This window comes from Chiloscyllium plagiosum, unplaced genomic scaffold, assembly GCF_037043375.1.
Source record: "Chiloscyllium plagiosum isolate Xiang-an unplaced genomic scaffold, Cpla_swu_hap1 HiC_scaffold_36, whole genome shotgun sequence".
NCBI lineage: Eukaryota > Metazoa > Chordata > Chondrichthyes > Orectolobiformes > Hemiscylliidae > Chiloscyllium > Chiloscyllium plagiosum.
The window spans coordinates 65,182,273-65,210,194 of record NW_028270174.1 but is presented as its reverse complement, the minus strand read 5'-3'; the positions used below and the strand labels follow the sequence as shown (position 1 = coordinate 65,210,194).

At 45.2% G+C, this 27,922-nt stretch overlaps 1 long non-coding RNA gene across 1 annotated transcript; it reads right to left on the bottom strand.

Annotated features, from left to right (window-relative positions):
- Positions 1 to 449: 449 nt before the first annotated feature.
- LOC122552406 (uncharacterized) lies at positions 450 to 27,922 on the bottom strand. Its single transcript, XR_015753273.1, has 5 exons — positions 27,863 to 27,922; positions 17,280 to 17,386; positions 12,138 to 12,243; positions 3,394 to 3,496; positions 450 to 2,840 (listed from the first exon to the last, which is right to left on the bottom strand). It is a non-coding gene; the product is annotated as an uncharacterized LOC122552406 (long non-coding RNA).

Sequence of the window (27,922 nt, the reverse complement as noted above, 5' to 3'; positions counted from 1 at the left end):
CGACCATTGGGTCTGAGAAACTGTTAATTCTGACTTGGTCCAGCCTACATGTGAATCTAGACACTGAGTAACGTGGTTGACTCTGAACCATTTCTTGGGCAGTTAGAATGGATGACAAATGCTGCCCCGGCAAGTGATGCCGTGATCCCACAAACAAACAAAACAAATCCAATCGCCGTGGTTACTTGTGAACTCGCCGGTGTTATTGGAAGAGGATGAATGGGACGGTTTATGGGGTAAAGGGAGAAGAATGGCATTCAGTGAGGTGATCCTTTGGAGAGCTGATGGGCCAATCAGCCTCCTTTTTCGCAGTAACAATTCAGTGAATATTTCATTCTGAGACCTCGAAGGAAATATCCGGGCAGGGTTTATAAAGAGGTCAGATTGAATGAGTGTCTCGGTGAACACAAGTAAGGCACAGGTACAGAGAGGTTTTGGGACGGATTAAATTATATTTTATATATTAGCATCGTCATCAACTTTACAGCAGTTAAAACTGGGAGTGTAATTAGAGCAGCAAATAAATCTTAAACATTTATGCATCGAAAGGGAATGCTGTGTAAAGATACCATAGTTAGTGCTTATTTTATTCCACGCACACCAGCCAGGGAGCACATCCTTCTTGTATCTATCCTCTCGAGCTCTTGAAGATTTTTGTTCCTTTGAAGGGTTTCATGTTTAGATATTCCAGGGAAGACAGCTTCAAGCTCCTCAATCTCTCCTGCCGGGGCAATGCTGCTGTTAGAATTCAATTGACTGGTGCAGGTTACTGGTTGCTTCATGGACTGGAACTGGCAATTGAGACCGAAAGGTTCCTGTATAAAATATCTTCAATGGTATTGGCAGACTTGAGTGGTTTTAGGACAATGACATTGACTTACGGGCATGGAGTGTCAGACCACTTCCTGATGTGGGGCATCCTGCTTAGATTCAATCTATTGATAACTATTAGAACTGACTTGCACTGGCTCCGTAAAAGTGGTCAGAGCATTATGGCTGTCATCGAAGCTGGTAACAAACTTCTCATGGATTAACAATCATAAATGATAGAGTAGGTACGAGGTCAGATGGCACTGTTGGAGTATTGATGTTGTTGCTAATCACTTTAACTCGGCTGGAGTTGACTGAATTTATGTTGTCTCTTTCTGAATCTTAGGATGTCTCTCTGGGCAGTAAGTCACCACAAGCAACAATCTGACAATGAGCAGGGATCATCTGTTTTGATTTAAATTGTGACTGTAGCACTGCTGCTTCACAGCACCAGGTACAAGGTTGGAGTCCAGCCTTGGTCAACAGCCTGTGTGGAGTTTGCACATTCCCCTATGATTGTGTGGGCCCCCTCCAGGTGCTCTGGTATCCTCCCACAGTTCAAATATTTGTGGGTTGGGTGGATCAGTCATGCTAAATTGTCAACAGTGTCCAGGATTGTGCAGATTCGGTGGATCAGCCATGGGAAATGCAGTGTTACAGGGATGGAGTGCTCCAGGTGGGATGCTCTTTGGATGGTTGGTGGGGTTTCATGGGCCAATGCTCTTCTTCCAAACTGTTGGGATTCTATTCTATGATTGAGGATAAAGCAGGGTGTCCTTGGAGAAGGAGTATGTGGTATGTATCAATGCTCTCGATGCATTTAGGTAGAGGTGGGCATCGCAGGGGATACAGTGCTTTATCTCTACTGCTGCCCCCTCACACCAACTCTACTTTGATTTGGTCCCTTCCCACTCTGTCTTTTGTAATGGTTTGCTTTGCCCGTAATGGGCTTTGTTTGTAAATATTCAATTGGTTACACGGGTGGTTTACTGCTGCTGATTATAGATTAACAACACCCAAAATGGCGTGATGATGAACGTGGGAAGGTTGCTCAGCTGTGAGATAACACTTCTGGGTCGGAGAAATGGGGGGAAAAGAGCACTTCACAGCTCACAGAAGGAGAACTGAAAAGTAGTTAAATCAAACCAAAGGTTCAGACATGGAGCGAATATTTCCCTGGAGTTTGAGTAAGTGGAAAGTCCGGGAATAGACAGGATTTTGTTTTACAGAGAGTTTGAAATTTTTAAAAACTGTTATATTCAGATAGTTTCATTTCTTTTAATTTTATTTATTGTGGAATAAATGGCTACAATATTTTAAAACCAAAAATTCACAAACCTGGTGTTAAAGAAAAATGTTAAATAAAATCCATCAAACCATCCCTCACTGAAAACTGATGTAGAAGTGCAATCTCCTGGAGAATCCCTGCCCGCTTCTTCCTACCCGGGCTCCATGGCTATATACATACCTGGGAGATAGCAGCAGGTGGCCATTCAATCCTGCTCCACCATTCAATGGGAAACAGCTAACTATGCAGCTCAGGCTCCTGTTCCTGCTAAATTCCAATCCCTTTCATGACTTTACCTCGAAGAACTATGTCCAAGTCCTCCTTTCGCTTCACTGCATTTTGTTCCAGTCACGTTGCTGTGTTACTGTGTGGGTGCAGGCAGGGGTAATGTGATGGTGCTGCCTCCTGGAGGATGCACTCAGCATCCCTCATCATCCTGCAGTAACATCAACTGGGTTTCAGCAACTAGAGATAGAAACTGTTTCCAGGATATGGGCATCACTGGCTCAGCCAGCATTTATTCCCCATCTCTCGTTACCCTTGAGAAGATGGTAGTGAGCTGCTGTCTTGAACCATTCACAGTCCATTTGGTGCAGGTAGACTGACAAAGCTGGGAGGGAGAGTGTTGCAGGATTTTGGCCGAGTGATTCTCCATCTTTGGTCCTTCAAATGCTGGTTAACTTTATCACGATCGGCACATGATTTTGAGATTTCAGTCTGCAAATCTTCACCATCTAGAACCCTGTATAAAGGAATATGCACAGATTAGAAATTCAGAACAGACAATTCTAGTTTCTCTGGAATATCTTTTTCCCCTTTCTTCCCCCAAAGCTGTAACCGTCCAGCCCACTTACTCTCTCCCACCATTCTGACTCTGCTACCCACTAATGTACACCCTCCACATTCTCATGGAGTTACTGATAAACAGATCCATGCCACCATTTCCCGTCACTGGTTAGACTCTGCACTCTTTCTGGGTTCACTTCCTTTCCCTTCAGTTGCTGCAAGTCAATAATGTAACAGCAGAATGAAACAAAAGGAAACAGAAAGGGAGGTGGCAGATCGTGGACAGAAGAGGAACCTTCAGTCTGGGAGAATGGGTCAGATCCTTTGTTTCTCATTGGTCGATTCCAGTGTTATAATAAGTTGGCAATGTAACTTGGTCCCATGTGGGTGTGGTGACACTTTGACCCTCCAACAAATCAATACTACAAGCAAATACGTTCCTACTCCAGACAATCACAGTGTGAAATACTTTCCACTCGTTACCACAAAGCACATGCTCCAAAACTCACCCACAATCTGTACTTGTGCAGTGCCAGGTTTCCCCACAGACGTGTGGTCCCTGCTTCGGAATTTGGGAGTTGCAGTCCTCATGCAGGCACTGGAGCCCTGTCTCTGGAACATGAATGAAAAGTGTGGGATGGAGGATGTTGTGTATCAGATCCCTATTCAGACACACGGGACATGTGGGCTGTCACTGGGATTTACTGAGACATCTGCTTAGACAACCTGATTTCTGACGTCAGGAACATAGATTCAGCCAATTGGGGGATAGGGAGGTTAATAAGGCGCAGTAGGTTTTAAGCAGAGGTGGCTCAGTGGCTAGCACTGCTGCCTCACAGCATCAGAGACCTTAGGTGACTGTGTGGAGTTTACATATTCTCCCCATGTTTGCATGGTTTCATGCAGTTCTCCAGTGTCCTCACACAGTCCAAAGATGTGCAGGTTAGGTGGATTTCCTATGCTAAGTTGCCGATAGTGTCCATGCATGTGCAACAATTACAATTAGCCATGGGAAATGCAATGTTACAGGGAACGAGTGGGTCTGAATGGGATATTCATCGTAGGTTGGTGTGGACTCGATGGATGAATACCCTGTTTCTGAACTATAGGGACTCTATTCTATTCTCATGAGGAAGAATGCACTTATCTCGATGTGTTGTGAATCTGTGGAATTCCCTATTCAAACTGCGGTGGATGCCAGGACAATGAGCCAATTTAATGAAGAGATACAGATGTTGAATTTGCAATGAGATGAAGGGTGAGAGAGAGCTGGCGGGAAAATCCAGCTGAGACCGATGTGAGCTCAATCATCACCATATTAAATGGTGGGGCTGGTTCTCCAGTGCCCAGTGCTTATCTTCTTACGGAAATAACTGGAAAGCTGAATCCAAAAATTACCACATTCACCAAAGGAGATTTTCGGAAAATGACAGATAGTCAGATGGATTAGCATTCCAAGCTTAGATAGTGAGGAAGTGTGTAGGAGATAATGATTTTGCAATTTTAAACTGAGGGGAGACAGTGATTTATGGTTTTAGATTGCGTCGTACATTCGCAACGTCCAGAGTACACTGTTATGATTATCTGTCTTGTACTTTATTACAAAGCCAAGGTCACTGACAATGAAAACCATAACACCCAGGAAACATCGCCTCCCCTCGTAATCTGATAAAAGACTTCTGATAAGTCTGGTTGAACTTAGAACACAGATGGAAAGCTGGAAGATTAGATCCACTCCCAAGATCCAGTGCTTAAACAAAAGAAGACTACAATAGGATGAGGCAGGAGTTGGTTAATATAGACTGGAAACAAAGACTTTATGGTGGAAAAGTTGACGGACAGTGCGGGAATATCAAAGCAATTTTTTGAAGTGCTCAGCAAAAGTATATATCAGGGAAAATGAATGACTCCAGGAAAAGGAATAATCTGCCATGGGTGGCTCAGGAAATAAGAGAGTCTATCAAACTGAAATAGAATGCATACAAATTGCCAAAGACCAAGGAGTTTAGAAAAACTTTAAAGATCAACAGAAAGCTAGATGGGATTTGGGGGAGAAAAGTGATGAGTAACTATCCCCAGGGCCAGAATAGCAGTTTACACTGCTAGAGGGAAACCTATTGTGTGGGGAACATATGGCCTCTGTAATTGTTGAAGCACTTCACTGTTACCATAGAGATAATCCTGATCAAATTAAAAATCACAGCACACTCCAAAAGCTTGTACTTCCAAATGATCCTGTTGGACTATAACCTGGTAATGTGTGGTTTTTAACTTTGTCCACCCCACCCCAACACCGGCTCTTCCACATCATAATCCTGATAGATACACCACTGAAACTGAAGCGCCTGTCAGATACTTGATGGAGCCACCGGGGCGTGGGGGAGGGTTATGTGGTTTAACCACAAAGTGCTGAACTGAACGAGACTTTCTAACTGCCGTTGCCATGGAGATAATACTGAGAGACAGTCTCTATTCAAAGTCACAAACCACAAAGGTATAAGAATGGGACCGGCACATCGGACAGACGGGGAGTTACCTGATGCTGCCTGGAGGTGTTCTGCATGTCACTATCCAGGTAACTGCCATGTCTCATCAATAAAGACTCAAAGAAGACCTCTCAGAGTTCTGCACCTAGTTATTGCTATCCAGCAGGGTTCAGGAATATGAGTACACAGCAGTCAGTCTTCACAGTGGAGGATACGAAGAGCATGCCAGTAATTGAAAAGGAGACTAAGGAAGGTGACGATCTAGATAATAACCATTATCGTAAAAGAGTGAGAGCTGGGCAAGTTAATGGAGCTAAAGGTACACAAGTCTCATTGCCCTGATGGAATACAACCCAGGATACCAACAGACTTAGTGGGAGAAATAGCTCAATCCATATACATACCACCCTCTGTGTAAAACAATTGCCCCTCAGCTTCCCTTTTATTCTTTCTCCTCTAACCTTAAACTGATCCAATTAAGCCGTCCAATCCTTGAGTTCCTGGGAAAAAGACTGAGTGCATTCAACTTATCCATGCCTCTCATGGTCTTATACACTTCTAGAAAAGAACCCCCTCAGTTTCCTCTGGTCTAAACATAAAATCCTCACTTGTCCAACATCTCCCGATAACTCAGACCCCTGAGCCCTGGTAACATCCTTGTAAATTGTTCTGCACTTTCTACAGTTTAATAACTGAAACCTACATTACATTCATTTTATTTCCAGTGTTTCCCCACGGGGCTGGAACCGACGTGACAACGCCAATGGATTACAATCCATGATCGAGAATGAACTCCTTTACAACAATCCCGTTTTCATAGTGTTTCCCATGGTGCAGGTATCCTTGTGTCTTTCTGGTTGCATGGTTAATTAAAGACGTGTCCTTCTTCAAAGCAAAGGTGTGGCTTAATTGTTCCTGGGAAATGTGCCATGATTTTTCAGACTTTCAAAAACAAATGAAATCTCTCTCCACACTCACCATGCTTACATGGACTTGGCTGTGTCTCAGTACTTTTGCAGTCACACTGAGATTTGAAATATTCGCCCACGGACAGAGTGCACACCTTTCCTTCCAGATGAAAAGGCCAATGATATTCAGATCGGCACGAATCAAGTAACTATCAGATCTGAACATGAAATTCAATTTGAATTTCTCATCCGCAAATCCACCCTTTCAGTACAATACAACAGAGCACACAAGTTACCACTGTTAATACAGGATGGAAATTCATAAGACAATTGTAGTATTAAACTGTAGTTTCCTTGTTCCCCCAAAGCTTTAAACCTCAGTCTCACAATTTCTCTCTTCTGTGAACTGAAATCCAAACCAATCCCCCCCACTCCTTTCCTACACACCCAGTTCTCACACACTCTCTCTTAGAATTCAGTTTCCTAGCTCCTGATGAGAACCATCCTACATGCACTGCTTCCTGCACACTCTGGCCAAGACCCATCTTACTAAAATGAGCCAAATTAGAATTCTAATTGCAGGCCCATATTTGTCCCTTTCCGTAACAACCCTGAATCTTCACAAAAAGAGTTCTGATAACTTTCTGCAAAACGCTGCACCACTGATAGTCTGATCACATGTCAGGGTAGCAAGAAAAGGGCCATTCCTCTGGGTCCTGCTCCCAGAGGGATGAAGCTGCTAATGATAGATTAATCCCTCACACCCACAGCCTCCTTCCCAGGCACTGACTTTTACTGCGCATACTCCCACAGTTGGCCAGCACTGCGCCCGTGCACCGGTCTCCCCTCCTACAGCACATGCTCCCGGTCATACAGGAGCCCAGGTGATTGACAGCAGCTGCTGCCCAATTTATCAGAATCCCTGCAGTATGGAAACAGGCCCTTTGGCCAAACAAGTCCATACTGACCCATTCCCCCTAACTAATGTAACTAATACTATGGGCAATTTAGAATGGCCAATTCACCTGCCCTGCACATCTTTGGATTGTGGGAGGAAACCGGAGCACCCGAGGGAAACCCGCTCAGGCACGGGGAGAATGCGCAAACTCCACACAGACATTCGCCGTGGCTGGAATCGTACCCGGGTACCTGGTGCTGTGAGGCAGCAGTGCTAACCACTGAGCCTTCTCTATCGACGGGAGGGGACGGGGCTGGAGGACGGGGACAATGGGATTGTTAACAATGAATGAATGTGGAGGGACACTGGGGGATGAACAGGTCAGTGAGGGACAGGAGCAGTGCAGCAACAGGAGAGGATCCTGGACAAACTGAGCAATGGGAGAGTTTGACAGGAGAGAAACTTTAGGAAGGTTCTGTTTGGAGGTTCAGGCAGGGACAGCTGGGAGACAGCATGGCCTGGCAGCTTGGGCAGTTTTACTAATCAGCCTCTTCAAAGATGCTGTTACTCAACTCTGAGCCTGATCCTCCTAGTCCAGAGGTAAGGACACTTACATTATTTCCTGGTGGGCAAGGGATACAGGAACTGCCGTTCAAAAGGAACTCACCTGTGTTGGTGACATTAACAAGACTCAATACACAGTCACCGACAAAATGCTGGTGTACTTGAACTAATCCAGAATATTAACACCTATAACTGGGCAACGCAGACCCCAAATGTACAGAGTTAAATCCTGGATACTAATAACAGATTTGTACATGGGAAGTCATAGCTCATGAATTTGACTCGGTTTTTTTGAAGAAGTGACAAAGAGGATTGCTGAGGTCAGAGCATGGACATGATCTACACGGACTTCAGTAGCGTGTTTGACAAGGTTCCTCATGGGAGACTAGTCAGCAAGGTTAGATCACATGGAGTACAGAACTGGCCTGAAGGTAGAAGGCAGAGGGTGCTTTTTAGGCTGGAGGCCTGTGACCAGTGGAGTGTCACAAGTATCCGTGCTGGATCCACAACATTTCGCCATTTGTATCCATTTGGATGTGAACATAAGAGGTATTGTAAGTACGTTTGCAGGTGACACCAAAATGGGAGGTGTAGTAGACAGTGAAAAGATTACCTCAGAGTACAAGAGGATCTGGATCAGATGGGTGAATGGACTGAGGATTCAGTTTAGAAAAATGCGAGCTGCAGCATTTTGGAAAAGCAAACATTAGCAGAATTTATACAGTTAATAGCAAGTTCCTGGGAAGTGCTGCTAAACAAAGAGTCCTTGGAGTGCAGGTTCATAGTTCCTTGCCAGTCGAGTAGCAAGTAGATAGGATAGTGAGGACGGCAGTTGATCTGCTTGTCTTTATTGGTCAGAGCATTGAGTACAGGGGTTGGAAGGTCATATTGCGGCTGTACAGGACATTACAAAAGTTGCTGAATCAATATTCCATATCATTCTGTTCTCATTCCTATCAGATGGATGTTCTTAAACTTTAAAGAGATCAGAAAAGAATTATAGCATGTTGCCAGGGTTGGATAGACTGTTTTCCCTGGAGCGTCAGAGGCTGAATGGTGACCTGAAAGAGATTTTTAAAATCAGGCTGGGCATGGATACGGTAAATAGACAAGATATTTGCACTGCAGTGGGGGAGTACAGAACTAGGGGACTGGGAGGGAGGGTAGGCAGACAGGGGGTGGGTGGATCGAGAGGGGTGGGACAAAAATGGCTGTGGAAAGGGGGGGGGTGACAGAGAGGGCGGCACAGAGACGGGTGGGGACAGAAAGTGGTTTAGAGAGGAGGGGAACAGAAAAGGGGGAACGGGGAGGCGGCTGACAGAAAGGGGGAGCAGGCCGTCGTGGGGGGGGGGGAAAGGCCGACAGAGGGGAGGGACGTACAGAGTGGGGGGAGACGGAGGGGGGAGCAGACAGAGCGGGAGAGACGGGGGGAACAGAGGGGGAAAATGGAGAGTTATTTTATAGATCTAAAACTCAACCCTGTTCTTGTTTTCTCCTCCTCACCTTAATTCCCTCTGAAGGGCTCAGAACAACTGTATAGTTCTTGGAAAGTAGAGTTTCAGGGAGATCAGGTGCTGAATGTGGCATTTGGGACACTAACATTGAATGGAATGTGCTGATTCGATTCGATTCCACTCTCTATGGTGTTTGCACATTCTCCCTGTGTGTCTGCATGGGCTTCTGCTGGGTGCTCTTAATTTCCGCCCACAAATCCAAAGACATGCAGGTTAGCTGGATTAGCTTTGGGTAATGGTAGGTTACAGAGTTAGGGTGGAATGCTGTTCCGATGTTTGGCATGGTCTCATGGGCCGAAAGGCCTGCTTCCACACTGTAGGGATTCTATCACTGAGTATAGGGATTACGAGGTCATGTTGTGGCTGAGTAGGACATTGGTGAGGCCAGTTTTAGAATACTGCATTCAATTGTCGTCTCCCTGATTTCAGAAAGATGTTAGCAGAATAGGACTCAACCTCTTAATGGCAAGTTCTTGGGAAGTGTTGACAAATAAACAGACCATGCAGTGTGGGTTGATTGTTCTTTGAAAGTGTGGTTGAAGGAAGACAGGTTGGTGAAGGTGGTGTGCTGTATGCTAGCTGTTATTGGGCAGTGCATTGAGTATAGGAGTTGGGAGATCATGTTTCGGTTGCACAGTTTATTGGCTCGGCCACTTTTGGAATCCCCAGACTGCTTTCAATTCCAGTCTCCCTGCTATAGGAAAGATGTTGGGAAACTTGCAAGAGTTCAGAAAGGTTTTACTAGGGTGTTGCCAGTATTGGAACATTTGAACCATAGGGGGAGGCGGAATAGGCTGAGGCTATTTCCCCGCAGCACTGGACACTTTAGGTGGCTTTATCGAACTTTATAAAATTATGAGGAGCAATGATAGGGTGACTAGTCATGGTTTCTTTTTTCCCAGGGTAGTGGAGACCAAATAAATGTGAATCTTTTTTCCAAGGTGGAAATGACAAATTCTAGAGGAGAGATGGCAAGTTTAAAGCATATGAAAACCGAAACAACTGAAGATGCTGTAAACCAGGAAGAGAAACAGAAGTTTCTGGAAAGGCTCAGCAGGTCGAGCAGCATCTGTGAAAAGAAATTAGAGTTAACGTATCTGAGGAAGGGTGACCAGACCCGAAACTTTAACTGATTTTTCTTCACAGACGCTGCATGACCTGCTGAGCATTTCCAACAACGTCTGTGCAAGTTTAAAGGGAATTGTTTGGAGTATATACCTGAGAGTAACTTCATAAAGTGCGAGTCACATCACATCTGGAATTATGACTGAAGTTTTGGTCCCTTTATTTAAGGAAATACATCATTTCATCAGAGGTATTTCACAGAAAATTGACTGGGATGAACCCTGGTTTGCAGGGATTATCTTTTAAGAAAAGGCTGAAGAAGTTGGGACTCTCCTCACTGGATTTGGGAAGAATGAGAGTAGATCTCATTGTAACATGTAGGATTCTTAAGGAGTTTGATAGGGGAAAGACTGAGCGGATGTTTTCCATCATGAGGGAGTCTGGAACCAGATTCTGGGTCACTCAAGGAATCACGGGTTCTGTTTTGATTCGTCAAGTTTAAGGCAACACCGACACAGGTCAGGGGTTTCAGTAGCAATGGAGCTGGGGTGAGGTGGAGATAAGTAACATTTAAGAGATTGGAATTCCTGGTGTTTGTGTTTGTGATTGTCTGATCACAAGGTCACCTTGGGGTCAGATATGAGAGTAATATTGTCAAGAGTGTGGTTCTGCCTCAGACAGTTCCCAGGGAGAGGGAGGGGCTCAGCAGTAAGGGAAAGTAATTTGTAATAGCAACTGAAGGCAATGGGTTTAACCATTGCAACGTTCTGTTGCAGGAAATTGCAGCCAATCGCGTAGTGGGAGTGTGATGAGCAGTTTGATAACTGAGTAATAGAGAGGGATGATGGGGAGGGAGAGCTGGGCATTATCAGTGTACATGTGAAACCTAACACGGTGCTTTTGGACGATGTCACCTCCTGGCAGCATGTAGGTGAGAAACAGGAGGGACCAAGGAGAGATCCTTAAAGGACACTAAATACAATGAATTCAGAAAGGAAAGGGAGAGTCGGGATGGAGCAGGTTTTTGCAACAACGGTGGGGTCAAATATTAGTTTGTATCAGAATGGGAGAGAAGGACAAAACCAGAAAAGACAGACAGATAGAACAAGGAACAATATCTGTGAATTGGGGAGGGGGAGTGATGAGGAGGAAGAGCAGCCCAACTCCAAAAGCACTATTTCTACATTAGTGACATCACCCAACCCCACACTAGTCTCAGCCCATTTACTGAAATACTCGTCCATCCCTGTGTTATCTCCAGACATCATTATCCAAACACACTCCTGGCCAGCCTCCCACATTCAACTTACATGCAATCTCAAGAGTATCTAAAAACCTACTGCCTAAGTGCTCACTTGTAACAAAACTTGTTGATCCATCAAAAGGCTCCTATTAACAAGCAACAATTTAAAATTCTCACCCTTGATGTAATTCCTGGCTGTGAACATCACTGTCTCCCTGCACCACACAACCTGTGAAACCCCGACAACTCATTTTCTTTCATACCCCCAACGATGTGTTTATTCATTGCTTCACCTGTCTAGCTGTTTCTACTGTTGCCAAGGCAACACGGTCTGGAATTCCCACCCTAACCCTCTCAGGCCAGCTTTCATCCTTTAAGGTATTCCTGAAAACCTGTTTATTTGGCAATACTTTTGATCACCTGACCTAATATCCCCATCTGTGGCCTTATGTCAGAAGTTCTCAATAGTATTTCTGTGGAGTTATAAACATGATAAAAAAAAAACCGTTGTTGAGTTGCACACACATTGTCAACTTTTCAATGTTGCTGAGTGAATAATCTATGACAGCTCTTACTCAACCACATTGTGGGAGCACCTTCACCACACGAATTGCAGCTGTACAGGAAGTCAAACATCACCTTCCCAACAAGTAATGGGGCTTTGGCATTGATCACTGGTATCTGTGGAGGGAGAAACACACAGTTGATATTTCAGGGAGTGCAAAATGCATTATAGGGAGGGAAAATGGTGCAGAATTTGGGATTTTCAAATTTGTGTTTTACAATGTGCACTTAGTTCTGTAAAACCTCTCATCCCATACCATGAAAATTTCCTCTTCTTCCTGGACAATATGTCTTTCCTTTCCCCTGCCCTTCACCTTCACAGATTGCCAATGCCTTGGACACAACAACACTGCTGCCAGTGACGCTTATCATGTGGTTACGTATAGTCCCACCCCACATTCACTCTGATTCGTTGAAAGACCAACTCACACCTCTAGCCCCCGTTCCCCCACTCTTATTGGTCCTGCGCTGACATCAATAATCCGAGGCCCATTGTGGGCTGGAGCATGCTCAGTGCTTCCTGCTTTTGCTGTTATTCATCAGGTATGAGAGTGAGGGCTCATCCCTGTTTCTCCTGATGTCAGACAATAACAACAACTACCTGCATTGTATGGAGCCTTTCACATTGCCAAATCTCCTAAAATGCTTCACGAATGATGGAAACATTTATTAAAGAGAACGACTTTTAGATACATCTTTAAGGCGAAGAGAGGGAGTTAGGGAGGATATTCCAAAGGTTTGTGTCCTCGGCAGCTCCAATTGTGGAGTGATGTAGGTGGGCAACAGCTTACAATGGAGACAGTTAGTGGCTAACCATAGGTTAACAACCTCATGTCGTAGCCCTCTACCCCACACACCAGTCCTTGTTCTCACAGCCTGCCATTACACACTACCTCCGGTTAGCCACTAACAGTCTCCATTAACAGCTAGTCACCTTTCCCCCAGCTAGATCGTTATCCTTTATCCAACCGTTCTTCTCACTCTATCCCCACCTATCCTTTACTCCTTTTATCCTCCCCCACACTATCTTCTGCACATAAACTGATTTTTTTTCCTCAGTAACATCTATTCTGTGGAAGGGACACCGGATCTTAAACTTTAACTCTGATTTCTCTTCACAGATGCTGCCAGACTGCTGAGCTTTTCCAGAACCTCCTGGTTGTTGTTTCTGATTTACATCTTCCGCAATTCTTTTGGCTTTAATTTACCGGGAGTTTGTAATTCAGGTCCAACAGCCTTGGTCCCAGTCTCTGCTGTCTCCCCCAACCCCAAACAGTGACACTGCACCTGCACAGCTCATGGACAGGTGCTGTCTTGCTGGCCACACCCCTCATTCAATCCCACTGGCTGCAGGACCACACAGACTCTCCTCCCATTGGTCTGGAGCTGCCGTCAATCAGCCGGGCCCATTGTGATGAGAGTGGAGGGCTAATCCCTCTCTCTCCCCTGAGATGAGCTTCATCATTCACAGTGAATGGGGCAGTATCACAGAGCACAGGGGCCGGCTATTCAGCCTATTGGGACTGTACTCTCTACCTCTGGAGATGCTGCAAATCTGTCCCAAGTCCCCTCCCATGTGCCCATAGCCCCCCAAATCTTTCCTTAAAAAGTAAAATTCCAAGTCTGTTTCAGAATATCTGCTGAATCTGTGTCGTTCAGACTGTTCCAGATGCTCAGAACGTACTGCGGAAAATAGTGTTCACATTTTCACCGTGTATTATTTCCCAATTACTTGAAAGTAGTTACTAAAAATTATGACAGTGTTAACAATTCCTCTCTCTCTCTGCAAATTCAAGACCTTGGAACCAAATCTGCACCAGATCGAAATCACTGCTTCACCTTCTCAGCTCCATGGATAATTATCTGTGCTTCAGCTAGCTCTCCACAAAAGAAAGAAATGCATCTTAATTTATTAAGATCAAAGAAACAGACCTTCGGTCCAATTCGTCCGTGCCAATGAGGAATCCTAAACTAATGTATTCCCATTTACCATCTATTGGCCTGTATCCATAAAAACCCTTCCTATTCATGTACCCAATTGGAAGCCTTTTAAATGTTGCGATTTTTAAGCCTCCACTACTTCATCTGGTAGCCCCTCCCATACACACACCACACTCAGCTTGAAAACGTTGCCACTTAGATCCCTTTTAATTCTTTGCCCTCTCAACTTAAACCCATGTGCTCTAGTTTTGGACCCACCTAACCTGAGGAAAAAGGGCGCCATCTGCTCACCTTATCCACGCCCATCGTGATTTCATAAATCTCCATGAAGTCACCTCTCAGTCTTTTACTCTCCAGAGAAAATAGCCCCAGCCTATTCAACCTCTCCCTGTATGCCAAATCCTCAAATCCTGGCAAAGTTTTTTGTAAATCTTGTCCAAGCCTTTTCTAGTTTCACAACATCCTTCCCAGAACAGGGAAATTCAAACTGAAAACAGAATTCCTGAAGTGGCTTAATCTCGCCACAATATGACGTCCCAGCTTCTGTAATCAATGCATTGACCAATAACGGAGAGCATTAATGGAGTCCCATTTGCTGGCGGTTCACCCTTATCCCTCTAAAAACTTCCTCTTCATGTACCCAATCAAATGCTTTTTAAATGCTGCAATTGTACTGGCCTCCATCCCTTCCTCTGGCAGTTCATTCCATACTTGCAATTCTCTCAACATGAATAAGATGTCCCTTAGATCCCTTTTAAGTCTTTTCCCTCTCACCTTAAGCCTGTACCCTCTAGTACTGGACCCACCGAACTTGGGAAAAAGTCCCTGACTGCTCATCTTATCCATGCCCTTCATGATTTTATAAGATCACCTCTCAGCCTCCAACTCTCCAGGGAGAATAGTCCCAGCCTATTCAGCCTTTCCCAATAGCTCAAACCGTCCAACCCTGGCAAAGCCCTTGCAAACGTTTTCTGAACCCTTTCAAGTTTCTCAACATTATTTCAAGAACAGGGAGATTGGAACTGAAAACAGAATTCCAGAAGAACTGCAATCAGCGCCCTGTACAGCCACAATATGACGTTACAACAGCTGCATTCAATGCATTGACCAATAACGGGGAGCATACCAAATGCTGCATTCACTCCCCTGCCTACCTGCGACTCTACTTTCAAGGAACTATGAACCTGCACTCCAAGGTCTCTTTGCTCAGCAATGTTCCCCAGGACTTTACCATTAAGTGTATAAGTCCTGCCCTGATCTGCCTTTCCAAAATACAATAGCTCACATTTATCTAAATTAAACTCCGTCTGCCATTCCTTGCTCCAATGGCCCACCTGATCAAGATCTTGTTGTATTCTGAACTAACCTTTTTCACTGTCCACTACACATCCAATTTTGGTGTCTTCTGTCAACCAACTGACCATACCTCATATATTCACATCAAAGTCATTTATTTAAGGGGCCAATATCCATTCTTGCAGCACATTGCTGCTCACAGGCCTCCAGTCCGCAAAGCAACTCTCCATCATCATCCTCTGTCTTCTACCTTCAAGGCAGTTTTGTAATGGCTTGCTCTCCCTCCATTCCCTGTTATCTAACCCGGCTAACCAGTCTGCTTTGTGGAACCGTGTTGAATGTCCATATAAACAACATTCACCGCCTGGATTAATCAATTATCTTTGTCACTTCACTCAAGTTAGTGAGACACAATTGTGCCTGTACAAAGTCACACTGACTCCCTGATCATTCCTTACTTTTCAAAATAGATGGATATCCTGTCCCTCAGAATCCCTTCCAACAACTTGTCTGCCACTGACTTCAGGCTCACTGTTTTCTTGTTCCATGGCCTCTCCTTACCACTTTTTAAAAATAATGGCACCTCACCTGTCACTATCAACGATACAAATACCTCAGGAGAGGCCCAACAATCACTTCCCTAGATTTCCAGAAAGTTCCGGGATACACCTGATCGGGTTCCAGGGCTTTATCCACCTTGATGTGATTTAAGACATCCAATACCACCTCCTCTGTAATATGGACACTTTTCAAGTTATCACCGTTTATGTCTCCAATCTCTCGAGCTTCCATATACTTCTCCAGTAAAAACGAAGTGAAATATTTGCACATATCTTGCATTCTCTGTGGTTCCATAGACAGCCTTGTTGACCTTTAAGGGGTCCTATTCTCTGGTCCAGTTAATCTTTTGTCTGTGATATATTTGTTTAATCTCTTTGAATTCTATTCCAGGACATCCCAGAAAGACCTACTTCACGGACCGTAATTTTCCTCTGACTTGATCAACAATGCCCTCCAACACATACCCTCCACTTCCCGCACCTCCGCCTTTACCCCACCCCTCCAGCCACAATAAAGAATATAACCCTGCGGTCTCCACCGTCCACCCCATTAATCTCCAGATACAGCGCATTAACATCTGTTACTTCTGCTACCTAAAGTCAGACCTCACCACTAGATACATATTTCCCTCCCCAACCCTATCTGTGTTCCGCAGAGACCATTCCCTCTGCACCTCCCATGTTCGTTCCACACCCTCCCACCAACCCATGTCCACACCCTCGACCGTCCCTTGCCGTCATGGGAGTTGTAAAACGTGCGGCCACACCTCCCTCTGACCTCTGTCCAAGACCACAAAAGGATCTTTTCACATCAGGCGGATATTTGCTAGCACATCCCAAAACCTCATATACTGCATCGAGACACTATGGGAAATTTAACATGGTTCATCCAACTAACCTACACATCTTTGGACTGTGGGAGGAAATTGGAACACCTGAAGGAAACCCTCACAAACACTGGGGAGAATGTGCCAACTTGAACGCAGGCAGTCGCCTGAGTCTGGAATCAAACCCAGGTCCCTGGGGCTGAGGAAGCAGCGCTAACCACTGAGCCACAATACTGTGGGATCTTTGGTTCTGATGCGCTGCCCCACTGATAACTCAGTCACTCACATTGCCTCATTTCCTAAGTGGCAGTGATGACGGAGTGAAATTATCGCTCGACAGTTAATCCAGAGACCCAGGTAACATTCTGGGGACCCGTGTTTGAATCCCATCATGGCAGATTTTGGAACGTGAATTCAATAAATATCTGGAAAAAAATAATCTAATGACGACAAGGAATCCATTGTCAATTGTTGCAAAAACCAATGTGGTTCACTCACGACCTTTAGGGAAGGAAAATGCCATCCTTACCTGGTCTGGTCTGCATGTGACTCCAGACCTATAGCAACGTGGTTGACTTAACTGCCCTCTGGGTAAACGCAGCAATAAATGCTGGCCGAGCCAGTGACAGCCTCATCCTGTGAATGAATAAATAAAATAGGTCAGGTTTTGTTCCTTCTCTAGTAGGTACATCCTACAAACTGAATCTGAAATGTTCTCGTACACACTGAACAAATACCTTTCCATCCAAGCCCTTAACACGACAGCACTCCGAGGCCATGTTGGTAAAGTTAAAACCCCTTATCATTGTATCCATATTATTCTTACAGATAACTGAGGTCTCCTGGTAAAATTGTATCTCAATACCCCGCTGACTATTGGGAGAGAGTCTATAATACAATCCCAGTAAGATGGTCATCCCTTTCTTATTTCTCAGTACCAACCAAATAACTTGCCTGGAGGTACTCCCAGGAATATCCTCCTGAAGCCCAGCCATAATGTTATCCCTAATCAAAAAAACCTTTCTCCCTGCTCTGTTGGCCCCTTTCTATCCTTGCTATAGCATCTATACCCTGGGATATTAAGCTGCTAGTCCAATCCATTCCTTAGTGATGCCTCTGTAATTGCTGTAATATCCCAGTGCTATGTTCAAAACCATACCCTGAGCCCACTGCCTGACCTGTCAGGTCTCTTGCACTGAAATAAACGCAGTGCAACTGGTCCGTCGCACCTCATTCTGTGATTTGCTCTTGCCTGCCTTGACAGTCTGACTGGTGAACAGTACCAGCCTCAGACTCACCTCTTTTCTCATTATCTCTTTAGGATTACCCTGACTCCCTCACAGGTTTAATGCCTCCCGAGTGGCACTAGCAAATCTCCCTGCCCGTCAGGACCCCATGCTTTCCCCTTCCTATGCCATTGGTACCAATGTACAATGTCCTCCTACTGGTTATTTTCCCTTTTGAGAATATACTGCTCCCTCAGAGACATCCTTGACACTGGCACCAGGGCGGCACCACCCCATTCTGATGTCTCACTGTCAGCTGCAGAAACAGCAGACTGTACCCCTGACTAGAGAGTCCCCTATCACCATCGATCGTGTGGAACTGGATATACCTCACATTATGTTAGAAGCCAGTCTCAGTACCAGTAACTTGGCTGTCAGTGCTACATTCCCATGAAAGTCTATTACCAACTATATTTTCCAAAACAGCATACTTGTCTGAGATGGGGATAGCCACAGGAGACTCCTGCAGTACCTGCCTACCCCTCCTAGCTTTCCTGGAGGTAACCCATCCTATAGGATTTATGAGTATCTGGAAAGACACTGCTTGATTAGGGACAGCCAGCACGGATTTGTGAGGGGTAGGTCTTGCCGTTCAAGTCTTATTGAATTCTTAGAGGAGGTGACCAAACATGTGGATGAGGGTAGAGCAGTGGATTTGGTGTACATGGATTTTAGTAAGGCATTTGGAAGTCAGGAGGCATGGGATAGTGGGAAGTTTGTCCATTTGGATAGAGAACTGGCTAACTGGTCGAAGTCAGAGAGTGATGGTAGATGGTAAATATTCAGCTTGAAGCCCAGTTACAAGTGGAGTTCCGCAGGGATCAGTTCTGGGTCCTTTGCTATTTGTAATTTTTATTAATGACTTGGAAGAGGGAGTCAAAGTGTGGGTCAGTAAATTTTCAGATGATACGAAGATTGGTGGAGTTGTGGATAGTGAGGAGGGCTGTTGTCGGCTGCAAAGGGACTTAGATATGATGCAGAGCTGGGCTGAGGAGTGGCAGATGGAGTTCAACCCTGTCAAGTGTGAAGTTGTCCATTTTGGAAGGACAAATAAGAATGCAGAATACAGGGTTAACGGTAGGGTTCTTAGTAAGGTGGAGGAGCAGAGGGATCTTGGGGTCTATGTTCATAGATCTTTGAAAGTTGCCACTCAGGTGGATACAGCTTCTCAGAAGGCCTATGGTGTCTTAGCGTTCATTTGCAGAGGTATTGAATTCAAGAGTTGTGAGGTGATGTTGCAGCTGTACAGGACCTTGGTAAGAGCCACATTTGGAGTACTGTGTGCAGTTCTGGTCGCCTCATTTTAGGAAAGATGTGGAAGCTTTGGAGAGGGTGCAGAGGAGATTTACCAAGATGTTGCCTGGAATGGAGAATAGGTCGTACGAGGATAGGTTGAGAGTGCTAGGCCTTTTCTCATTGGAACGGCGAAGGATGAGGGGTGACTTGATAGAGGTTTATAAGATGATCAGGGGAATAGATAGACAGTCAGAGACTTTTTCCTTGGGTACAACAGAGTGTTACAAGGGGACATAAATTTAAGGTGAAGGGTGGAAGGTATGGGGGGAATGTCAAGGGTAGGTTCTTTACCCAGAGTGTGTTTGAGGCATGGAATGCGCTGCCTGTGGGAATGGCAGAATCAAAATCATTGGTGACCTTTAAGCAGCAATTGGATAAGTACATGGACAGGGGCTTAAGCTAGGACAAATGTTCGGCACAACATTATGGGCCGAAGGGCCTGTTGTGTGCTGTATTGTTCTATGTTTTTCGGAGAATCCAAACTAGAGCCTGTAAATACAAGTAAATACCTGACTGTATCTGCAGTATCCTGCATTCCTGAGACTGCCACCTATCACACCCCCGGCTCCTGTCAATTCCTCACTGCCTTAATCACTCCTCCACCAATCCATGCAATCCAACAGGATTTGCAATCACACTTCCTGCAGACAATCATCAGGATCATTGAAACTCTCCCTAATCTCCCTCATCCGTCAGGAACAGCACGCCACTCTACAACAGGCCATCTCTCCGCCTTAACAATCTACTGACCAAGACAAAGGCACAGTCTTACTGCTCGAAAAATACTGCCCGAGAATAACTTAATGCTTACGTTTTATATCTTAAACATTTAATTAAGAGACCGTAAGACATTAAAAAGAAATCCTCACCTGACTCACGATTGTAGATTGAATAAAATAAAACCGACTAAGATTGATATTTGAAGAGACTGAAACTCACTGAACTGATCCCCGGCTCTGAGTACTTCCAAGGGTGAGGTCTCTCTGAGGCCAGCTGTGAAATGTCACTGTTTCTCTTCTCTGCCCACTCCATTTCCACAGAGGTTTTTAACTTCAAAGCTCGTCAGCTCAGAGAGGTCACTGCTTGGTTTTATTCACTGGGGGTTGCCTTTGCTGCCCAGGCCAGTATTTGTTGGCCACTTTTACTTGTCTTGGAGAAAGGGTGGTTAACAGCCTCCCTGAAATGTTGCAGTCCATGTACACCACAGTGATGTTTGGACAACAATCCCCCTCTGGCCATACAACCCTCCTCGTCTCTGTAATCCCCTTCCGGCTTCAGAAATAACATGTCCGTGGCATAAGATTTTTATTTAGATTCATTTTTGTTTAATAAACTGGCCCAAAAAAGTGAAATATTTCACCTTCAAACAAATTTCTTTTGATTGACCTTTTGGAGAGGCTGACACATGGACTTTGCAGTATTTTATCTCACATTGTACACGTAGAATGTTGGAACTTTTTCTTTTAAACATTGCTAAAAAGGGAGGCAATGGGTTAATGGTATTCCTGCCAGATGAGTGATATGTACAGTGTTCCGAGGATTAGGGATAGAATCCCAACATGGCTGATGGCAGCATCGGAATTCAATACAATCTAGAATGAAAAGGCGAATGATGACCATGAAACTATTGTTGATTGTTAGAAACCCATCTGGTTCACTAATGTCCTGTAGGGAAGGAAACGGTAATCCTCACCTGGTCTGTCCTACATGCGACTCCAGACCCACAATAATGTGGTTAACTCTCAACTGCTCTCAGGAAAAGTACTTTAAAAATTGTTAACAAATACTCCGAAGGTATCACTTAAAAACTGGCTGTTCCCATTGGGAGTGTAAATTTCTGAAAGGCCTGAACTAAAACGGAGTTTCAGCTTCACCTTCTCCCTGTCTCACCTCACTCTGTTTACATCCAACTCCAAAACACTCTCATTGAGCCTCACAGTGCAGGTCTGTCATTTTCCTTGTCTGCTCATACCTACATTGCCTTCAGCCTCCTGTACTGTTCCAATGCACCTCAATGGGAGCTTAGGGACAGCACCTCATCTTTCAATTCAGACATTTGTAACCCCAGAGTCAACGTGGACAACAGCAGTTTCTGAATGAACAGACAGTTGTCAGAAGCTGGAACATTCCACCTGAAAAGGTACTGGAATTTGAGTCCAAAAGGATTTTTAATGGAAAGTTTGCAGGTAATTGAAAATATGAAGTTTACAGGTTAACATCATGAAGTGGGTGATTGGGTCTAAATCTGAGAGTTCTTAAAAAGAGACGAGGTGTAATTTGGATAAATTCGTGCTCCCTCTCAGGCCAATATCTCCTTCCTCAGCTGCAGGGCCCAGAACAGAGCACACACCCAAACGGTGATCCAACCACGAATTTGTACATCTTTCTGCTGAACAAAAATATTGGAGATATCTTCCCACAAACAGAACAGACAAAACTTTCTCCTTCCACAGTTAAATGCCAATGATATTCAGATCCTGATGACTCCATTAACTGTAAAAGCCTCAATTATTCTGATTTAATATCCTACGAAATGAATTCACGAAACAAAACTCACAGTCAGTACAGGAAGAATATAAAGACATACTTTTTTCTTGGTATGTGCTTGATGTGTAAATGCCTCTCTTCAAGTTGCACGCCCCACCCCCATCCTAGGAAGGGGACATGCACATGCACATGCACCTTACTGTACCTTACCCCCAATAAAAATGGTGGCCATATCCCAGGACCTTTCACCGCCTGAGTTTTAAGAGTTTCTAATTCAAACTTACGAACCACACAGAATGTAATTAAAACTTCCCAGTCTAAAGTGACTCAGTATCTCCGTCTCCAAGGACACGCTCCCCATCCCTGTTTGCGTCTCCCACATTCACCAATGGCCGAGTCACGTGGCACTGTATCGGCTGAGTTACTGGTGACGTGTCATCCCACTGGCCACGCCCCTCATTCACTCCCATTGTTTGGATGACCAGCTGGTTCCACTTGGTCCACCAGTCCCACCACCTTTTCCTATTGGTCCGAAGCTTCCACCAATCAGCTGGACCCCATTGTGAGGTCAGTGGTGGGATCCTCCGCCTGCCTGAATCAAACCCAGAAGGTGTATGGATGGTGTCAATCAGGAACAACAAGCAGAAGGTGCTGGGAAAGCTCAGCAGGTCTGGCAGCATCTGGGAACAGAAATCTGTCCAGTGGCCCTTCCTCAGAACCGATGGGAGCTGGAAAACTTTGAATCCTGACAGTGTGGCCCAAAAGTTCCACAGCGTCCCTTCGAAGGGTATCCCACACAGACCCATTCCCCTACCCTATTACTGTATATCTCTCCTGACTAATGCGCCTAACCTACACATTCCTGAACATTATGGGAAATTTAGCTTGGCCAATTCAACTAACCTACAGATCTTTGTACTGCAAGAGATAGGGGTTAAAGAGTAAATAATAGGCAGGGACAGAACCCAAAGAGAGACTGGAACACTTGGAAAGACAAAGGAGTGGAGTACGATCTGGGTGGGGGGGTGCATAGCTGTTAATGGAGGGGACAGGAACCTGTGTCTGGCAGGATCTCAGTGGAGGTGGCGGAAATGGCGACTGTTGATCTGCGTTCTGCTGCAAAAACAGACCTGGAGCTTCCAGCTGCCTGCCACTTTAACACACGAGCCTGTTGCCTGGCCAACATCTCTGTCTCATACTTACTGCAGTGTTCCAGTGAGGCCAGAACATATCAAATTGCCCCGTATTTCAAGAACTGAAATTTCCCCTCCCATGTGGTCAATACCATCCACTATATCTCCTCCACTTCCCGCACCTCTGCCTTTGAAACCCACACCTCCAACTGAAACAAGGATACAACACCACCCCCCCCCCCCCCCAAGTCCTTACCTTCCAGCTAGATACAACATATCAGCCTCTGCCATTTCCACCAGTTACAATCAGCCCGCACCACCAGATTCTTAAGGGGTTTGACAGAATGAATACTGATGTGTCTGAGGGTAAATACTGAGGTGGTGGTGGGGGGACGGAGTCTGAAATCAGATTCTGAGCCAGTCACAGAATCAACGGTTCTGTTTCGGATTTATCAAGTTTAAGGCAACTCAGACACGGGTAAGGGGTTTCAGTAGTAATGGAGCTGGGGTGAGGAGGAGACAAGCGACGTTTAAGAGATTGGAATTCCTGGTGTTTGGGATTGTGTAGATGTCTGATAAGAAGGTCAGCTTCGTGTCAGATATAACTGCAATACTGTGAAGAGTGTAGTTATGCTGAATAGTTCCCAGTGAGAGGGAGAGGCTCTGCAGTAAGGGAAAGGAATTTTTCAGGCAACGGGTTTAACCACTACAATGTTTCATTGGAGGAAACTGCACCTAATTGAGTAGTGGGAATGTGGTAAGCAGTTTGATAACTGAGTAACAGTAGAGTAATGGAGAGGGTTGATGGGGAGGGAGAGCTGGGCATCGTCAGTGTACATGTGAAACCCAACATGGTGCTTTTACACAATGTTATCTCCTGGCAGTCTGTATGTGAGAGACAGAAGGGAACAAGGACACCAAATGCAAGGAATTCAGAAAGGAAAGGGAGAGTGGAGATGGAGCAGGATTTTGGGAGAGAAGGACAAAACCAGAAAAGACAGAACAAGGAACAATATCTGTGAATCGGCGAGGGGGACTGACGAGGAGGAGGAGGAAAGAAAGTTGGAAAGTCTATAGTTTAGTGAAATTAGGCGAAAGGGTCAAGACGAGCTCTGATACGGCTTGACAAGAGACTGGAGGAAGATGTAAGTTTAGGACAAAAACCAGGAACACGACGTGAGGCAGTTTGACTCAGTGGGCTTGTGGGAGGGACGGAAGCAGCACATCGGATTATCTCAGTCTCAGTGACAGAGAAACTCCATGTGCTCCAAACTCTTGTTGTTGGAGCGAAGGATGGAGGAGACAGGATGATGAACAGTGTTTCACAAAGAAACCAAACCTGGGTAAGTGATATTTAAAGTGAGTGAACAAACCTAATGTATTTACATTTTATCCAAAATATTAAAACAAACGACTGAAGTCCTGGTTCGAATCCCATCTTGTCAGATGGTGGAATCTGAATTCAAGAAAAAAATAACTGGAAATAGGAATCTCCTGATCTCCATGGAATCATTGTCAATGGTGAAAAACATCCTGCCAACCTGACAGTGACCCAGCAAGCTACTCACTGAAATAATCACTGCAAAGTTTCAACAAAGGAATGAAACTGGATGGACCACTCGGCATCTAACAAGGCACCAGAAAATACAACCACAGAATCAGCCCACTCGATGGTGCAATGTCTTCCAGACGAACATCTGGATTTTGGTACCAGAATATGCAGAGCTGTCTCACAGACCAATCAAGGTACAGCCTGACATACTCATACTCATGAAATCAACCCTTACAGACAATGACCAGACACCAACGTCACCATCCCAAGATATTGAAATTGTGGTGATGGAAAAGCGCAACAGGTCAGGCAGCATCCTAGGAGAAGGAGAATCGATGTTTCGAGCCTAAGCCGTTCATCAGCCTGACCTGCTGGGTTTTTCGAGCACCAGACTCTTGACTCTGATCTCCAGCATCTGCAGTCTTCACTTTCTCCTGAAATCTCTGGATATTTCCTGCCCCACCAGCAGGACAGACCAGGCAGAGGTCGTGGCACAGACAGGGAGGATTTGCCCTTGGAGTACTCAGCATTGACTCCGGACACCAGGAAATCTCATGGCTCCTGCTGATTACCACATACTGTCCACCCTTGGCTGATGGATCAGTTCTCCTTCATGTTGAACAACAGTTGAAGGAAGCACCAAGGAAGTAAAATGGTGTCAAACGTACTCTGGGTGCAGGAATTCAATCGAGACTAGCTCTGCAACAGAATTACTGACTGAGCTGGTCAGACCCTAAAGGACATAGCTGTTCATCTAAGTCTGCAGCGGGTGGTGAGGGAACCAACAATAGAGAAATATATACGTGATCTCATTGTTATGAATTGACCAGCTTCAGATACATCTGTGCATGACAGTATCAGTAAGAGTGACCATCACACATTCCTTTTGGAGACACAAAAGTCTTGGCTTAAAGTTGAGAAAAATCTCCATTGTGTTGAGTGACACTATCACCGTTCGAATTGGGATAGACTTTGAAGAGATGTAGGATCTCAAACTGGGTATCTCTGAAGCACTGTCGGACATCAACAGCAGCAGAACTGTACTCCAGCACAATCTGAAATCTCATGGGTTTGTACGTCCCGCACTCACCCATCACAATGGACAGTAAAGGAGGGCATGCCAAGAGCAGCACCAGGCAGACCTAAAAATGAAGTGCCAACCTGGTGAAGCTACCAAGCAGGACCATCTGCCTTTCAAACAGCATCAGCAGCAAGCAACAGAGCTAAACGATCCCACAACCAATGGAACAGATCGGAGCTCTGCAGTTCTGCTACACCCAGTTGTGAACGGTGATGGACAATTAAACAACTCACTGGAGGAAGCATCACAGAAATCCCCTCCTTTACTGATGGAGGGGCCTCACACATCCATGCACCAGATAAGATGACAGCATTTGCAGCAATCTGCAGCCAGAAGTGTAAAGTGAGATGATCTATCTCAGCCTTATCCAGTGGTTTCCAACATCACAGGTGTGAGTTTTAAGCCAGTTTGAATCAGTTTGAATAACATCAAGAAATGCTTAAGTCGTGCAAAGGCTACGGGTCCTGTCAATATTTTGGCAATAATACTGATGGCTTGTGCTCCAGAACTTGCCACCCACCAAACCAAGTACCACTCCAGCACTGGCATCTACCGACAATGTAGAACATTGCCCAGGCATGTTTAACACACGGCAATCCAACCCAGCCAATTTCCCTCTATCAGTCCACACTCGATCAGCAGTAAAGTGATTGAAGATGTCATCAACAGGGCTATCAAGCAGCAGCTGCTCAGCAACAGCCAACTGAGCGATACTCATTTTAGGTTCCACCCTGGCAACTCAGCTCCCAATTGTGTTTCCGCCTTGATTCACAACCTGACAACCAACTGAATTCCAGAGGTAAGGTGAGGGTGTCAGCCCAGTCCCAATCCAAGATCACTATTTATAGCTGATTCTACCCTTGTCTCAGCTCATATACTCTCATCCACCTTGTGTTATCTCCAGAATTCATTAACCAAACACACTCCTGGCCAGCTTCCCACATTCAACCTCCCTGTAATCTCAAGAAAAACTAAATCTCTGCTGCCCAAGTACTCCCTCGTACCAAAACATGTTGATCCATCAAAAGGCTCCTATTCATAATCAACAACATAGAGCCACAGAGATGTTCAGCCGAAAGCAATGTCCTCTACTTTTGGACACCACCACTCCAGTGAAAACACCTCGTTCATTTACTCTGTTCATGCTCCTCATGATTGTATAAACCTCCATAACATCACCGCTCAGCCTCTGGCACTCCAGGGAAAACAGCCCCAGCCTTTTATGTCTCATCCTGTAGCTCAAATCCTCCAACCCTAACAACATCCTTGTAAGTCTTTTATGAAACCTTTCAAGTTTCACAGCACCCTTCTGATAGGAGGCAGGCCAGAATTGCACACAATATTCCAAAAGTGCTAACGAGTGTCCTGTACAGCAACATGACCTCCCACATCCTATACTTAATGCTAACCAATAAAGGAAAATACACTGAACACCTTTTTCATCATCCTATCTACCTGCAACTTGACTTGCAAGGACTATGAACCTGCAGCCCAAGGTCTCTTTGTTCCGCAAGCGTCTCCAGGGCCTTGCCATTCAGTGTATAGGTCCTGGGCTGAAAACCGTGTTGCTGGAAAAGCACAGCAAGTCAGGCAGCAGCCAAAGATCAGGAGAATCGACATTTCGGACATGAGTGTCCGAAATGTCGATTCTCCTGATCTTTGGATGCTGCCTGACCTGCTGTGCATTTCCAGCAACACGGTTTTCAGCTCTGATCTCCAGCATCTGCAGTCTTCGCTTTCCCCTAGTGTATAAGTCCTGCCCTGACTTGCTTTTCCAAAATGCAGCACCTCACATTTATCTAAATCAATCCGTATCTGATCAATATTCACTGTAACCTGAGGTAACCTTCTTCACTATGCACAATACCTCCAATTTTGAATAACCTGCAAACACAGTTACGATAGCAAGTCATTTAAATGCATGACGAAACAAGGCCAAAAACAAACATTCATTTCTCTGAGTTTGAATGTGCTCTGTGTAAATCCTGCCCAAAGACTCTGTCCCAGAGAAAGGCTGCACATGCGCCTCGCTGCACCTTGCCCCCTACAAAGATGGCGACCGCGCACGTGTCCAGTGAATCGTTGCCCCGAATAAAGATGCCGGCACTCACTCAGGCCTGCAGCTGCGCAGAGGCAATTCCCCGTTTACGACAAACACGGGTCTGGGACGTTCAAATTTGTGTTTTCCGACGTGCACAACATGTTTGTAAAACCTCTCCGCGCATAGCAACACAGTTTTTCTCCAGTTTCCCTCTGTTTACTTCTTTCTTTCCTTACTGTATCTTTTCGCTCCATAACTTCCTAAGCATTCATTACAGCGACTCTCCGCCGCGCGCG